This window comes from Hesperophylax consimilis, chromosome 12 (assembly GCF_061612785.1).
Source record: "Hesperophylax consimilis isolate HC1 chromosome 12, BYU_Hcon_1.0, whole genome shotgun sequence".
In the NCBI taxonomy this organism is placed as follows: domain Eukaryota; kingdom Metazoa; phylum Arthropoda; class Insecta; order Trichoptera; family Limnephilidae; genus Hesperophylax; species Hesperophylax consimilis.
The window spans coordinates 22,643,308-22,662,596 of record NC_142847.1 but is presented as its reverse complement, the minus strand read 5'-3'; positions in this window follow the sequence as shown (position 1 = coordinate 22,662,596).

Genomic DNA, 19,289 nt, shown 5'->3' with positions numbered 1-19,289 from the left:
AGCAAGATATCAAAAAACTATCAAAATCCCAAAACTCAATACAAAGCACACACAAAATACCTATCTCTATCTAGGTATAACATATTTTCACATCCTTCCATTATATCTAAAAAATATTGAAGATATTCAGGAATTTAAAATAAAATTAAATAATTACCTAAAACTACTATAAAAGTCCATATCTTACTCTTATTATTATTTCCTTCAAATCTTGAAACTGTATTATTGATAAATCTTGCTTATTTCTTACTTATCCCTTTGGTTTTGCAAATTTATTATTTACTTACTTACATGATTCCATATAATTGAGCTAGGATTCACTCACCAAACACAAGAGCCTCGTCTCTTTATGGTGAGGAAAAGCTATTATTATTTACCTTTATAACACTGTATAATATGTATAAATTGTATATTTATTGTAAAAAACATACAAATATTAAATAAATAAAAAAAAAAATAAAAAATAAAAATAAAAAAACATGTTAGGTAGGTAGCTATTTTTCTTTTCACTAATGTATCAGTTCAGTGTAACTCAATATGTATTGAAATTTTATATCTATGGTATATTTTAATAAGCCCCCGTGGTCGAGGGGTAAAGGTTCTCGACTAGCAAGCTGGAGGTCGCGGGTTAAAATCCCGACGTGCGCAAGTAAATTTTATTTGATTAATCTATTATTTAACTAATTAGTAATTAAAAATAAAACATAGTATATTTGCAGCATGTTTCAGAGTAGAAGATACTATCGGTATCGTTATTCCATTCGGAATTGAATTGTTGCTTGAAATAGCTTTGGCCGTGTTTGGTGATCTGAATAGCGAGGTACTTCCCCACCTACTTCCCCTCCTCACTAACTTCAGCCTCATAATATAACCCAATTGAAGATGCCATAGACTTGGGAGCAGTTGGGACTCTTGCGCGGTCACATTAAAAAGTACCTATCATCAATTTACGAAATACAAATAATGTTCGAAGACCATCTTAAAAATAGTATTTTTTAATAAAATTACTTTTATTTAATTTCTAACGCGTTGTAATTCTTTAAATTAATTTTAATGGTATATAATCTAAGTATCGCATTGGTGAAAAACCACTATTAAGAGTCGAAAAGTTGCTTTAATGGTAACGTGGTTAGTTACCAGATCTAGAAAAGTTGCTTTAATGGTAACGTGGTTAGTTACCAGATCTAGAAAAGTTGCTTTAATGGTAACGTGGTTAGTTACCAGATCTAGAAAAGTTGCTTTAATTGTAACGTGGTTAGTTACCAGATCTAGAAAAGTTGCTTTAATGGTAACGTGGTTAGTTACCAGATCTAGAAAAGTTGCTTTAATGGTAACGTGGTTAGTTACCAGATCTAGATTAGCCGCGTACTTCTTCCTTACCTTTCTATTCCACATCTCTTTCCCCTTATCACTTCTCCCTTACAGCCTCATCCCAAAAATTGGGTTTATCATAGTCCCACTGGCTCCAGGCATTTGGTATTTATCAGCGTGAATCACATAGCTTAATCATTTGTTTTTTATTATTGTATTTTAAGATTTTGTTTATATTTTGGTAGAAAGCAGTCACTTTGTGGTTTGACATATTAATTGAAATAAAACAACATTTTTTTTGTAACAACGATTTATTTATTTTAATGTTTGTAATAAATAAGTGTCCAATAGCTCAATGTTAGGGATATTTCCCATAAACTCGTAAAAACCTCACTTGTTCAAGTGACGTTTTGTCCCTGTAGACATAACTTGGTTACTAATTAGATATCTCTCCTCTCTCTTTTTCTCTATCACTATGTAAGATGTTAATTTCACTCTCTCACTGTTCCTTTATAATATGTTTTGTCTCTTTCTGTATGTATATAAGCTCACACATTGTAAATTTTTGATCAGTTTAATTTTATACTCTGAAGATGCTTGTGTTAAGCGAAACCGGTCGGTATTGAAAAATGAAAATAAATAAATCGTGGTTACAAACAAAGTTATTGTTTTATTTCAACTAAGATTTTTTTATATCGCAGACTGGTCGTTGCTCCCTCCACTTTAGCCATTTCTAACTATAAAAAATATGTAAAAAATAGTAATATTTCTGCCATTCACGCACCACCCAACACGCTTTTGCAGATAGTAAAGATGCTAAAATTTTAATTAAATAACACCTTATAAGCTATAAATTTAATTTATTTATTCGTTTTATGTCACTTGGTATTTATTGGAGTGTTTTATTTATCGAGTGTTGAACGCTGTAGAAAACTACGACCGGTAGCAAAAAGTGCCTGCAGTTCCCGTTTTACAAAAAATGCGGCATAATTCATAGGGGACCAATGTAAAAAAATGGTGAGCCAATTATTGTAATCAAAGTTATATTTTAATACAGTGTTGGGCGCAAACCAAATAGGTATTCTTAAATAATAGCACCTTTTCGTAGGAGAATCAACATTTTTGATATTATTTTTTTTTCATAGTAGCAGAATTTTAATTGTGTTTCTTCTGAATAAACAAAAAATTTCAATAGACTAGCTTTAGTGTCATTATTTTTTTTTGCACCGACAACCGAAATCAGTACGGTATGATTGGAGATTTTCACGGCCAAAAGTATTATTTATTTTATTGATTTAGAGAGTACATGTTGTTTTTTGATATTTCACCCTCTATGCCAGGGATGACCCTGTGTTATGGCGGGTGAATATATAGTATTATAATATATATATATTAAAGTGATTTGTTTTTGGGGTAATATGCCGTGTTGCGCAACCTCCTTCTTTAGCCAACGTTTCGGACAGTGCGATGCTGTCCAAAACGTTGGCTAAAGAAGGAGGTAGCGCAACACGGCATAGTACCCCAAAAACAAATCACGAAATCAGGATGTTTAAATAATTGACTTACGAGCGCAAGCGAACTCGAAGTGAAATAACACCAAACTGAGCTGTATAAATGTTATGATCTTATGTCTTATGACGCGGACACGGCGTTTGGTTCCCACCCAGGCAAAGTGTGTTAAATTCCTCGGCTGGCTAAGTCCTCCATCACAACACAAGCAATTTTTTCCGCTTATTGTGGAGGTAGTAGGAGATTTTTTTTGATATTGTTAGGTTATTCGTAAACCGGGAATGAGTGTCTTTCTTTTAAAAAAAAAAAAGTTAATTAAAAAATGATTATTATTATTATGAATGAGCAAGTTTGCCGACCTCCACGTTCTTCAGATATCACATTAACTAATGCGGTATAATAGCGGCACTTTCTTGATATGTTTAATTAAAAATTAATTAACATTTTCATGGATTCTTATGGGCGTACCTACCACATATAAATCGTGGGAAAAGTTAATTTTCATTGTTGTTTTCACACCTGGATGTGTAATTAGGTAGTTAGTTTTTGACATACGCGCAGATGATATATTACTGTCTACGGTTCCGCAAAGAGAAGAAGAAAATCACATGAGATGCGGGATTGGAGCATTGTTCTCAATGGTACTTTGGTATTAAATACAGGTTACTTTAAAATCTAGGGTAGTATTAGATAGATAAGCTTTTCGTAGAAGGAAATTCCCCGGGTAGAAGGTTTCAGGGATGATATCTCTCCTAACGGATGGATCAGGTGCCAGGAAAAACTTGCATGAACATGTGATAAGTTGAGTTGATGGTGAGTTGAAGATTTTGGTTCGTAATTGAAAAAATGTATGAGAAAAATATCGACGCGCTGGTAGTAACGAAACCTGATTTTGTTTTCTATTACAGAAGAAAAACTAGAAAATAATCAATTTGTCATTGGTTTAAGAGAATTATGTTAAATACAAGTGTGCTCTTACCAGAGCAGAAGTTAACTTTTTTTTACCTATTACATATTATGTAGATTTTAACGGTATCCGGAACTAGTGGTTCAAGAGGAAAACCGGGGAATCTACATCACATTTTTCACTATGTTTTTTTATTAAACTTTTAATTTTTCTCTCTATTTTCGGTAACTAAAGGGTTGAAAAACGTTTGTAGACGCATTTTGGAAGACAATTAACAGCTGAAAGCAACCATTTTTTCAAATTTGACTTAAAATTTCAACTTCGGACTAATTTTACTCGAAAACGAAAGCTCGAATCAAAAAAAGTAATACCATAAAATCGACACCAAATGTGGTGTTGATTCACCAGTTTCCTGCTTGTACCATTTTCATTTCTGGACACAATTTTTACAACAAGTTTTATATTTTCATGGCTTTAGAAAATATAAAAAATGGGTTAATTTAATACTTATTTATTTACATAACATAGAATATTTGGGATACCTAACTATATGACGTTGAGAAAAATGATGAATTTCAAAATTGGCACCTAATCTTGTAACGGTTTTAATTAAAGCTCCAATTTCTGGTACTAATATTGATTCGAATATCTAAGCAATCGAATCGATGAATACTAACAAAACTAGGTGGACAGCTGCATTTGGCTCGCTACAAATCAAGTAGAGTGACGAAGAGTACGTTACGAACACGAAGCAAAAACGACACAACGCATTGCGACTCGTAAAGTAGTAATCTTATTATTTAGTTTTCTTTTTTATTAATTTTAGTTTATCCAGTAGCATATTTAAATGATTACTTGTTTGTTCTGTTTAAATAAAATGAGGCCTTATAAATTAATTAATTATTTGACTAACTTAAATATATACTGAATTATAATAATTACTCATCAACTCTTAAGTAGTCTCACGTCTCGATTAGTGCAACGGCATTTATGCCAGCCTTCCAAAATGTCAAATTAAAAAACTTCAATCTGTTTTTAATGCAGCAGCACGGCTCATAACCGGGGTATCTATATATTCGTACATTTCAGAACACCTTCGTAACCTTCATTGGCTCAAGTGCCCTGAAAGAATCCAGTACAAATTGTGCTGGATGGTGTTTAAATACATCAATAAAATGGCCCCACCCTACATCTCTGAAGTATGCATCCCGGAAAACACAGATCTGACGCAGTCAACTCATAGATCAGCAACATCAGCAGCTGTAGGCAGACTAATGTAACCTAAACAAAAGCTAAATACTAAGTTTGGTGATCGCGCTTTTGGATCATCTGGGCCGAAGGGTTGGAATAAACTTCCTTAAGAACTAAGATCCATAACAAGTCCAACAGAATTCAGGTCTAAACTTAAAACTTACCTTTTTTAAGCTGTCATACCCTTAAATTAAATATAGCATTCCTGAGAGAAAGTCCAATTATATCCAATTTTCTAATTATGTTGTAAATCCTGTATCTAATTTTTTATTATTTCACTTAATGTTAATTAAGTGTTAATCTCTAGTGACCTACCAGGTAAATATAGTACTGTATAATATCTCCATATATAGTTAATAATAACGTAGAAATGTAATATATATTTGTACAGCTCCCTTGAGGTGATTTTGCATAAAAACGGCGCTATACAAATCATGAAATTATTATTATTATATTGTTGTGACACTTTGTAAATTAACCCTCAGGAATCATCTTTCAGTTTTTGACCACCCTTAAAATTTATATTAGATTATATAATGATAGAGACCTTTTATAACTTGGTTTTTCAATTACTTCTGGTTATTACTATCATTATTTATTATTTTATATGTTACAATCTCAAATAACAGAGAAATATGTATTATTTAATAAAAAAATTAACTGTTAAAAGATACATATATAGTAAATTGCCAGGAAATCACGGCTAAACTGAAATTTTAATACAAAAAACCGAATTTTCTAAAAAATATAAAAAATCGTTTTTACTTACAACAACATCAATAATTCCATTTTTTAATATCAGTACTCTAGTACACTAAAAAGTCACGAGCCGCCACTGAAAATAAATAGGATCATATAATAGGAGACCGTTGTTTTTTGAAGTCGAAAAGTTTAGTATTTATTGATTTTCGGTATGATCATAATAATTGGAAACCCCTGAGACACAATTATACTTGGATATTTACTGATTCAACATATCATTGTGTGCATTGCCGTATGTAATTCAAGCGTGATAATATATTTGAATGCGGTCGATTGAGTAATTAAGTGAATGCAATTAATGCATGTCAATTTGTCGCCTAATTGAATGATAAATGATGATTGCAGTGTAATGCAGCTTACTACCTAAATTAATTCCATTCAATTGAACCATTATTGTTATGTCGACTATCATTTGAACAAACTGCGTTAAAATTAAAAAAAATAACATGTGTTCGCTTTGTTAATAGTATTAAGGGGTTAAATGATAAATTAGTAATAACATTATAACGATATGTGTGATAAAATAACACTAAATACTTATTACTTTATGTCTAGATATCACGGTTTTAGAACCGGTGTGATTGTTTGTTTTATTATTTTAGATTTTCATATATAAATTGTTTCTATTTTATTTAAATAAAACCAATATGCATGTTTGTATATATATGTGTAGCCGGTAAACGGATAAATCATCACAATGATAATTCATCACATCTTTAAAAAGTTATATAAAGTCATGGAAAGTGATGAAACAAAAACTTTATTAACTGGGTTATGTGGGTTAGGTTAGGTTAAATTTTTTTTTCATCCTTTCTAATGACTTTATATCACTTTTTAAAAGTGTATTGAATTGTCACTGTGTTGAGTTAGCATGGAACCGTGTAGCCATGCACAATACACGCTCATAAAAATATTATATAATAATGTAAACATTTCATTAATTTTTTCTGTTATTATTCCCGGTATATCCTTGCACTTGCCTGTGTGAATTTTTTTGCTAATTATCTTTTGATTATATACAAACATGTTTCAAATGTTTGAAAATTAACAATTATTGATAGAAAAGTGGTGTAAACAAAGTATTTCATTTACATATAACTTTATTTACTTAATACATTTTTTTAAATTTTCTCCTCGTAATAGGTTTGTATTGTTTTTTTCTCTTGCCGCTTAAATTGAAGGCTTGTTTAATTATTTTTTGTATTCTATAAATAAATATAACTATGTATTTAACATAAATTTATGAATTGAAAAAATAAAATTTATATTCTCTTGCAATACGTTCGAGAGGAAATCATCAGATCAGATCACTAATCAGTAATGAAACCTTGATTGAAAAAATCGTGATAAAATTTTGGGTTACTATGCCGTTTTGCGCTTCCTACTTCTTTAGCCAATGTTTCGGGCAGCGTTTCAGTATTCATCATCACATGTGTAGATTGTGGTGAAGTGTGTGTTTATTTATGTGATACCGTATTGCACGAGTTGATCCTCCTAAGGCCGGTATTTAAGTTTAATGTGGTTTTCGGCGTTTAGTTTTGGTGTAGTCATCAAGTACCGAATACCAAGAACTATTAAGCTAATTATCATCTCATTTATCGATTTCAATTTCATGTGTAAATAGGCGTGCTCGAGGCGTTTTGGGTATTCCAAGGACTTCAAAAATAAATCCGTAGTAATGGTAGGTTTGTTCAGACGGCAGGATGGTTCTGAAAACTTTTTGGAGAAGTTCTTTAATATGTATACCAAAAAACAAACGAAAATATTTCCGTTATGAAAATCTCAAATGTACCTAATTTTAAATGCTTTAAGCAATGTTTAATCTATTCCTTCACACTTTCTTTGTTCTAACAACATACCTAAAAATGATGACTTTATTGTTTCACTGAGAACTCTGATGCAACCTCCCTTTTTGTAACATCGGTCGTTAATAAGAAAGAGGGAGAGGTTGCAACGGATCTCTTGCACTTTGGTTCATTGATTTCTCTTATATTTGCAAGCACGGTAAATTTGAGAAGCAGTAAGTTCTATAATTAAGTACCTACATTTATATGCTTATATATGCAAAAGAGTATCCAAGAAACGACAGTCTCGTATTAACGATTCATTAGAATCACACAATGTCTAGACATAATAATTCGTATTGGTTAGCCCGGATATGAACGACAATCACGTTACACCAATTGGATAATGCCAATTAATTAAGTTAATAAGTTCGCAAATAAAATTAAGTGCGGAGTCGAATAAAAACATTGTAACGTTATTATAAAAAATCTAGTTAATGCGATAGAAAAAAATCAATGTAGGATATGAATTTAAATCAGGCAATGGTCGATTCATCATTTCAAATCATAGGAGGTTACCTACAGTGTTAATTATTGTGATTAGTTATCAATGTGAATTTAACTATAACATATCATTCAGAATAACTGGGATAATTTCATGAAGTCGGAAGCGAAAATGATTACTTATTTGTTGAAGTGAATATTGCGGAAAATAAATAATTACATTGAATGCATAATTTATTCTATATATATTTTCGATTAACTATTGTAGGTACAGTAAGATCGTTTCGCAATACCAGAAACAGCTCACGTTACGTTGTATTCGTCTAAACACTGAACTAAAATTGCTGATAATGAAAAAAAAATACAAATTTTATAAAAAATTTACCCTTAAAAATTCCTGTAACCTAGCTTTCTTATCGTTTCATATGAAAAAATTTCATAAAAACTTCACGAAGTTTCATATATTTTTTTTATAATTTCGGTCGGGACCTTTGGTTTTATAAACCAATAGATTATTTTAATTCTTCTGGGGTTAATTTATTGATTTGTGGGATTCAGTATGAGCTGTTCTCAGAAGCAAACAAATCGACTTCACAAGTAATAGCTATTTGTTCCCAAAACCGAACACATAAGCCTGTGGTTAAATCAATTACTATGAATAAATATATTAAAAACTTATCGAAGGAAGCAAACACTTTGTGGCTTGACATTATTAGACAAATAAAAGAATATCTTTGTTTTAAACCACTTTATTAAATTTATATACGTCGACCGGTTTCGGTTGAACTCAACCTTCATCAGGACAGTACAAATATAAACTAAAATATAATACAGAGGAAGAATATTAAGTAAACAATAAAGAAAGAGAAAGTATATAAATGTGAGGGAGAGAGCATCAGGGCAGCGGAGTAGGTAGTAGGGTCGGGGAGGGGTGGGAATTACCAGGGAGAAAGGAAACATCTTTAAAATAGGGCTTTTAGTTAGTTCTATTAAATTTAAATATATAGTAAATTTAAAGTTAAATATGTAGTTCTATTAAGTTTAAATATGTTCTATTTAAAGATGTTTCCTTTCTCCCTGGTAATTCCCACCCCTCCCCGACCCTACTACCTACTCCGCTGCCTTGATGCTCTCTCCCTCAAATTTATATACTTTCTCTTTCTTTATTGTTTACTTAATAATCTTCCTCTGTATTATATTTTAGTTTATATTTGTACTGTCCTGATGAAGGTTGAGTTCAACCGAAACCGGTCGACATAAATAAATTTAATAAAGTGGTTTAAAACAAAGATATTCTTTCATTTGTATATTAAAAACTATTGTTTCCCAATTTTCTCGTTGTGTGAAAAAGCGAACGATTTTCGTTTTTCATGGAGGTTTTGTAGGAGTTTTTAAAATGGTTTTTCACTACCAAACTAAGTACATAGGTATGTGAACAGTAATAAGGTAAAGTCGTGGTATCATATTTCGAATGAATCTACATTACTTACTGATATAAAATATTTGCTAATTTATTTTAAAAATTGATCAAATTATTCGTATTCCTGTTGAAAACGGGACTGCAAGCCTTTAAATAATGAATTAACAGATTTCCTAAAAAAACTGTCAGCGAAACACGAATGTGTTATGAGGATGTCGGAATACGTGTTCATAAAAACATATAATATGTTTAAATTTCGTCATTATATTTATTAACATAAGCGCAGCTGCAAAAACACGTGTTCCAGTATATTCTGAATTAAATGATATTTTGTTGCAAAATGGCGTGCCATTTTAGCGTGACAAAATCACGTTTTCAATATGATTTTAATAAATCAGCAGTACTCATTTTTCTCCGATTAACTGTCCTTTCACTGGATATATATTTTTCAGGTATTGTGAAGTTATGAAGGTTTACACTTACGCGCTTAAATGAAATAATGTAAGCTAAAATAATGCATAAAAGATATATTGTAAGTAAGTTTAATTGTGAACGTATGAAGGTTTACATTTATGCGTTTAAATGAAATAATGTAACCTAAAATAAAACATAAAAAATATATTGTAAGTAAGTTTAATTGTGAAGGTATGAAGATTTACATTTACACGCTTAAATGAAATAATGTAACCTAAAATAAAGTATAAAAGATATATTGTAAGTAAGTTTATTTGTGAAGGTATGAAGGTTTACACTTACGCGCTTAAATGAAAAAATGTAACCTAAAATAAAGCATAAAAGATATATTGTAAGTATGTTTAATTGTGAAGGTATGAAGGTTTACACTTAAGCGTATGAAATAATGTAACCCAAAATAAAACTTAAAAGATATATTTTAAGTGAATTTACTTGTTTCAAGCTCTGAATCACTTTCTTAATGTCTTCATCCCTAACGGCTATACAACGTTGATTTAATTTGTAGAACTCGCGATGAGAGTAAAAAAAATACAAAAAAGGACCGCACCGATTAGCCGTCAGAAAACCAAAATCAAAATGTAATGGACAAATACCACAAAAAACTTCTCTAGAAGAATAACAACTCAATTAGGGAACAAAGGGCCGGGAGCGGACTATTAATAATTGATATAGGCCAAAGGCATTTGAGGGATTCGACTTTCGAACCTTTTCAGGACTCATCTTCATAACTTTATCCCTCGGAAAACCGCACAACAATTTGTTGCATGAATACGAGCAAACTGTCCGAATAAATTTAATGATTTTGTAAATAATATATAAATTTAAATTTTGTACATGTTTTGAATTGTAGGTGGGATTACGGTAAGATATTACTCTGTTTATTTTTGGTTACATCTCGTATTTGTGACTGTTTAATTATTCACAATCCGGTAAGTAACGGAATTGCAGGATTGATTGGTGGGTTTCTCGTCAAACTTTCAGTAAAATACGAATCCAGAAAAATCGTAATATTTTCGCATTTGTCATTATTTTTTATTTTTTATTTTTTTATAGTGAATACCTCACAAGAGTCCCAACTGCTCCCGTCTGGAGCCAGTGACACTATGGCATCCCCAATTGGGAGATGTTGTGAGGCTGAAGGTAAGTGGGGAAGGAAAAGAGGAAGGTGAAGAAGTACCTGGCTATTCAGATCTAGTCACTAAACACGGCTAAAGCCATTTGGAGCAACGTTTCAATTCTGAATGGTGGTCTTACACCAGGGCGATACTGGTAGTATCTTCCACTCTGGAACGTGCCGCAAATATACTATATATTATATTTTAATTAATTAATTGTGAAATAACACAAATTAATCAAATAAAAATTTTATTTGCGCACGCCGGGTTCGAACCCGCGACCTTCGGAATGGCAGTCCAATGCGTTACCACTGGACTATGCCGGCCGTCATAATATAAATTATCAAGGCAGATGCAGGTGCATGAACACGTTTTCCGTTGTAAGGAATTTACTAAAAGTTTATCGGGATACGACCTGCAATCCTGTTTTTATTTGAGGAGATTCTTAATAAATCAGCAAATACTTATTTTTCTTCGTGCACTTCTTCCTTCAATAAGACTTGACTTCGTAATAATATTTTAAATTAAATGAAAGTCAACTTTGAACTTTGTTCACACCATTGTTTTTGATAAAAAATATAAATGTGTTTCAAAATATTATTTAAAATAGTACGTTTATTGTACATAGCCTCATTACTTGATTGCCTGAATTTGTAATACTTTTAAGGTTACATAACTGAAGGCGCAGGCACCTTGTACATAATTGATTTATACGGAGTAACTCACGAATACACCAAAAAACATAAAATGAATTTTACTACCAAGACAATTTACTACTACAACTCTGAAACTGTGACTATTAAGTAATAAAATTAGCAATATAAAAAAAAAATCCACAGATGATTCAGTTAACTGAGAACAATGTAACCTGTCTCGCAGAAAGTAATATATCCACCAAAAGGTATTTATTTATATATTTATTTATTCACGCCTTGAAGACTCCTCTTACATGTTCACATTGTTGTAGGTAAGTTGCTCAGGAGTACAATAATAAGTCTATAGAACATAACATAATATGCTGAGTAAGAACAATATAAGCAGGTATAATACAAGTTATCATAGATAGTTCTGTTGTACAAAGGAGTACAATAATTGTATATATTTTTTTTATTTATTTTTTTTATTTATTGAAACATATAAACAAGGTTACAATTTTTTTAACAATATAAACAAAAATATATCAATCACTCTCCTAATAAAGCAGCTGCTTGTGTTTAGGAGAGGACAACAAAAATATTTTTACATTTGTTTAAATTAAACAAAAAATATTAGTAATAAAACAAAAAATAACACAAAAAATAACAATAAAAGTAATAAAAATATAGGTTAGTTAATAAATGATTCAAAGAATTTAAAAGGCAAAAACATATTTCTAAACAATAAGTAAAGTTATGAGGTGGTACAAGAGTATTTTAATTTAATTTTTTTTTTATATTTTTCGTAGTTTTCTTCCGATCGTATATCAAGGGGTAATTTATTAAATAATTTTACACCCTTGAATATATAGTGATGTTGTGCTGTTGTGGTTCGTGCTAGTGGCACGGTTAGTCCTCCAACAGATATTATTCTTTTGCTAATATTCAATTGTGGTAAATTATTTTTACTAAAGAAATCTTTATGTATTTGTAGAAGTGCAATTTTGTCATAAATTTTTGTAAGTGGGGGAACCGGGAAATCTTGAAAAACATTTATAGTTGGGTAGTAATATGGCTTTTTTAAGATGATTTTTATTAGTATTTTTTGAATAGTTTCCAGTGGGAGTAGGGATGATTTATATGCACCCCCCCCAAGCCACGATTCCATATTGTAGGACAGAGTGCGCCAATGCATAATAAATATCTTTTAGTATTTTTAATGATACAATATTTCTTAGTCTAAAAAATATATAGATTAGTTTTCTCATTCTGTCTACTGTGGAATTTATTTGACTTTTCCATTTAATGTTATTATCAATAATTATTCCAAGATATTTTATTTCTTTTTTACTACTAATGTTTATACAGTTTGAATTACAGGGTGCGAATTTAAGGAGGCAATTTCTTTCGTGAATTTTTATGTTTAGATTTACATTTGAGTTATTCCCTGTTAGGCTATAAGGTATAAAATGGGTTTTTTCGACATTCAGTGTCAATAAATTTTCGTCAAACCATAGTTTAACTATATTTATTGCATTATTAGCTGATACTACGACCTCATTCCATGAATTTCCTTCAATAGTTATAACTGTATCATCTGCGTAAGATATGATGTTTCCAATGATTGGGAGTTGAAAAATTTCATTAACATATATTATAAAAAGTAAAGGTCCCAAAACAGTTCCTTGTGGAATTCCAAAATCTATATTTTCTATTTCACTTAATTCGTTGTTTACTTTAACCTGTTGAGTTCTTTGATAGAGATAACTTTTTAACCATGTTTTAGCTTTGCCAGTAATTCCTATATTATTTACTTTATTAATTAATTTTGAATGTGAGACACTATCAAAAGCTTTACTGAGGTCAATGAATATACTTAAGCATTTTTTGCCTCTATCTAATGTTTTGTAAATAATCTTAGTTAATTCTGCAATTGCGTCTTGTGTGCTAAGTTTATCTCTAAAACCGTATTGACTAGGGTTAATACTTTTTTGGTTATCTGTATAATCAGTAATTTGTTTTTTTATTACTTTTTCGTGTATTTTTGCAATGTTGGATAATAAGGATATTGGGCGGTAATTGTTTACTTCTTTTGGATCTCCGGATTTATATACTGGGATTATAATGGCTTTTTTGTAGTTAGACGGGAATATTCCGTATTTAGTACTTACATTAATTATATGCGTAATCGGTTTGGTTAGAAAATTGCAGTATTTTTTCAAGATTTCTGTAGTTATACCGTCGTATCCTGGCGCACTACCATTTTTAAGTGATTGTATTATGTTTTCAATATTTTTTTCTGAAGTCGGTTTAAAATTTGAAAGATTGCTATTTGTTATTTTATCTTCATGTATGTCATCAGGTTGATAATTTTGGTCAATTTTATATGCAAGTTTTTGACCGACGGTAGCGAAAAATTTGTTGAAAATATTTGCGCACATTTTTGGTTCACGGATAGCATTTATGTTAGTTCCATTATTGTTTATGACATTTATTGTAGACTTATTTTTATTATTTTTATTCATTATTTCATTTATAGTGTTCCATGTTTTTTTAGGGTTTTCTTTTGTGAGGATTATTTTCTCCCTGTAATATTTTTCTTTTGTGTCTTTGATAATTTTAATGAGTTTGTTCCGGAATATTTTGTATTCGTTTTTTACTTGGCTACTGGTAGGGTTTTTTTTTGTGTCTATGAAAAGTTTTTCTTTTTTCCGGATAGATATGAGTAATCCTTGCGTAATCCATGGTTTGATTTGCCTTAATTTAGAACTTGGTTGATTATTTATAAAGGTTGTACAGTCTGCGATATGAGCATTTAAAGTTTCTTCAAAGAAGTTTGCGCACATGTCTGGGTTTTGGCAATTTAGTATTGAGGACCAAGATTCGTTACTTAATTTATTGTTTAATTTTACATTGTTCAATTTGGAAATTATGTTAATATTTTTTCTAGAGTCATTTAATCCTAAGTTTTTATTGAAATCATAAATAAAAATATTTGTATGGTGATCTGTTATATCATTTTTCCATATAATAGATTTAATTTTTTCTGTGTGTTTAATATTGCTCCATATGTGGTCCAGGCATGATGGCGATTGGTTTGCAAATTCTCTTGTGAAATTATTTACACATGATATAAAGTTCATTTCATTCATAGCATTTATATAATCTAATTTATTTTTACAGTGGTTATTAGGACCAATATTAATATTTAAATCACCTATTACGATACAATTTAGATGGTTTTTGTTACATAGTATTTTTTTTAATTCTTCTATAAATAAAGGTACATCAGAACTGTGTGTTCGATATATTGCGATTATATTGAATGGCATATTATTTAAAACAAAATTTAATGACAAACAGTTTGCTTTGCATATGTGTATTTCGGTAATATTGATATCAGTAAATTTTTCTTTAGCGTATACTACAATTCCACTATTTTTATTAACCTGATAATTTGTATTGTAATTTTTGTAGTTTGGGATGATTGGTATATTTATGTTTGCATGTATGTGCGCCTCGGATAGTATTATGAAATCTGGCTGTGAACATAATGTATTTAGGGATACCAAAAGTTCATCCATGTTTTTATTTATACTTCTAATGTTTAGGTGCAAGATTGTTAGTCTATTTATTATATTGTCATAGATCTTATTGCATTCACTGGCTGCTTCACATACGTATTCTTCTATATTTAGATTTTTATCAATTTCGCTTAAGTTAAAATTTTCCATTGTATTTATTTAGGTGTGATAAAATATGTATATAAAATTCTACGAGTAAATGAATAAGTAATAATGCTCATAATTAGTGTAACACTATTCTTGCTCGATTTCAGTTCATATCTAAAATTGTAGGTTTTGATTTTTTCTATAAGATTTATTTTATGTTTAGATAATACTCGGAGACATAGTGAGTGTTTGTTTAATTGACAGCAATAATTAATTTGATTCGTTCTTCTTTTTATAATAATTACAATAAAAAAAAGCGTTTGTAAGAATATATCAATAGTACAAGTGAACATATAGTGTAGAGATTTATTGCATATAGAATATTGGCAGCATGATATATGGATTAGTAATGTATATAATAATAATTTTGACAAATTAATATATCTATAATTAGACTTTAGTATTCTGTAATTTACTAGCATTCGATAAATGCAGTTGTGGATTGTTATTGTATTTTCTATTTTCTGGTAGGAATATACAAATGTAGAACGTAGATGTAATGAATTGTAAAAATAAACATAAAAGTGTAGTAAGTAGAGATGTGTTATCATGAAGAAAATATTTAGGTTTTTTATCTTATATATAGAGAATGATTTAAATTTTTTGGTTTTAAATACATATATCCTGACTTTAAAGTATGTAGAATGATGAAAGATTTGTCGGTTTTTTAATGTATAGACTATATTATTATTATTTTTTATAGCTTGTGGATATTCAAAAGTACATGCGTATTTGTAAGACATTGAGAATAGATATGAAATATTTTTATAGACATCTTTAAAATTTATAACAATATTCCAGTTTTTGTTCCGTGAGAGCAAGTATTTTTTTGTAATATTGACAGTTCGTTTGATTATGGACATTTTTTTTTTAATTGTTAGTATCATTTTTGAATATTTCTTAGAATTTTCAGTTTTAATAGTAAGTATACTTGTTTTATATCCTGGAGATTGATAGGGAACATCATGTTTTTTTAAAGAATATGTCATAGCATTATTAATTTTGTTAGTTTTTAAAATTTTGAAAGTGCAGGTACATGCATAATATATTGACAATAAACATGAGTTACTATGAAAAATATACCTTGAATCCAAATTAGTATTCAATTTTCTGTTGTGCGAATGCCAGCATTTTTTTATAATATAAACAGTTGGTTTTATCATTCGCATTATGATTGGTAGGAAATGACAGTTGAAATCTCTCATTTTGAAAAGTGCAGTTTACACACCTCGGTTGATTTGTTGAGGCACATTCTTTGAACAAGTGAGCAGCTCCACAGTGCGAGCAGGAAGGCGAATTGTTTTTCTCTTTCTGGTTGCAGTTTCTTGATGTATGTCCGTAACGTAGACAGAAGTAGCATTGTATTACTGGGCAGGCGTCGCCAACCGTAACTCGCTGGTAGCCAATGTTTATTTTTTCTTTATTTAATAGAATCTTCCTGGTTGTGCTGTCTACTTCTACTATGTAGTTAGCGGTGTCATTGTATTTGTTTTTAATTATTGCTTTTATGTTAAAAATAGAATTTTTTTCTGTTTCTTGCGTTACAATTTTGATATCCTCATTTTTGTTCAAGATATCGTCAGTAAAATCTTCTTTGATAAAGTCGTTGAAAATTCCCTTGAATATCATTGTTGGTTTTTTCTTTGTTAATTCTTTGCAGTCAATATCATGTAGATCTTTAGTAATTAAAGTTTGTAGTTTTTTAGCGTCTTCTTTATTAACACAATCGATTACAATTCGATTTTGGGAGATTTTTTTAATGCCTTCAATGCATATTCCTAATTGGCTGGTTTTAAAGTGCCTTTGAATTTTATTTTGTATTTCTGTTGATGTATCTTTATTTTTTGGAGTAATTAAGATACTGTACTTGTTTTTTATATTTTTTTGTTTTTTTATATCAGCAGGTTGATTATTCTCCAGAAAGCCCATTTTGGTAGCAACAAGGCTTATATTCCCTAGCAGTTCTGTGAGTTTTGGTGACAATTTCCCCATTTGTTCTTTTGTAAACTTATTGCTTGGGTCCATTATAGTATTTTGTAAGGAATTTATAATTTGGTTTGCCGCAGAGATGAAAGAAAAGGTGTCACTGGTGTCCATGGTACTGCTTCGAAATGTAGAGCGGTAAAAGGTTTAGCGGCCCTGCGTGGACGATGTTGGTCGGCGGTCGAACGTCGTAGCACGTACACACACACACACACAAACTGAGTTCAACACTGGCCTATTACCGAGTAAATCGCTGTTTATCAAATGTTTTGAGAGCAAACTTTTTTTTCAAAAATTCGGATTTAGGTTATTACAGATGTGCTAGTACAGCTTGACACTTCTTTACTACACTGCTACTGCAATTCCGTATATATTAGTGCACTATTTTTTGTCAAATACGTTTAGAATATTTACTTGTTTGATTTTAAACAGGAACGAAATTCACAGCGTGTTTCTGTACAGCGGTATTATTGTTGTCTTCAATATAGATAGTACTTAAGCTATGAATCATCAAATAAAACAAATATTGTTGTACACTACAGCAAATAGCGCTAATTCCTTTTAAAGATGTTATGCTATATACAAGAGATTTAGATTAAATTGTACCAGTCTGAAGATGTACGTTGTAAGGTTAAACCGGCCTGGTCAAAATTTGAAAGTTATAACGATTTTTAATCAAAAAAGCCATATTCATATCACCATTAATTAACTCTTGCAAAATAGAGAATAATAAAAAAATGTTTTATAATGTGTCTTTCAAAAAGCCTAAACTTTAAAAGGATGGGTTGTTTGAAAAAAAAAAAAAAATCATCAAATTTTAAAGTTGATTTTAAAGTTCTGTGAAGATTCTATTCATTTTTTGTTATTATATCATAATATGACCAGTTGTTTAAAAAAACTGTAATAATGGCAGAACTTGAATAAAACCTTCACAGAATTTGAAAATAAACTTCGTAATTTGATGAATTGTTCAAATTCTGTAAAAAAAACCCGCCCTTAATAATTTTCACTCATGATGTCGCTTGTTTGTCACACCCAAAGCGAAGCAAAACCAGAATTTGCATTCATGATGTCACTTGTTTGACACACTCAAAGCGAAGCAAAACCAGAATTTTCATTCATGATGTCACTTGTTTGACACACTCAAAGCGAAGCAAAACCAGAATTTTCATTCATGATGTCACTTGTTTGACACACTCAAAGCGAAGCAAAATCACAATTTTGATATATACCCCACTGCCATTGTTATTTTTTTTCTACCTTAGTGAGGCTTTCATTTGCGGTCAAAGAAAGTGTAAGTAAGTTAACGAAAATTATGTGAGAAGACTCTGCTACAAGATTTGTTGAAAATAAATACGTTTGTTCGGATATAGTGCTCGCAAGGTTGTCATAAATTCAGGGGTGTTTTGATGTTGTAATTTTGGAAAGCACAAAAAATGTATACCGACCCTTACATTAATGAAATATAACTGGTTATTACGTCAGATATTATAATAACAATACAATGAAATCGAAAAGGGAAATTAATATATCATGGGTCCAGGTAGAAAAATTACAGGTTCAGAAAAGGTTTAATGTATGTTTTGTGAACTGTACGATAATCAGTTAACTTTTTCGGTTTTTGGAATATTCAATAAAACCAAGCAATACTGATCCCTCTAAATTATAATAATTTGTTCTCTCATAATTTTAATATTGAAAAATTTATTATGCACAGTACAGCACGATGTCTACCAAATCGCCAGACATTCTTGAGATACCTGTTAGTAGCCCAGTGGAAAAATGCATCGGGTTCACACATACGTTACAGGTTCAATTCTCTGCTAGTTAAGTTCTCCATCATTGCATTAGCAACATTCTGCGTTAGTGAAGGTGAAAAATATATTATTATAAAAAATATATT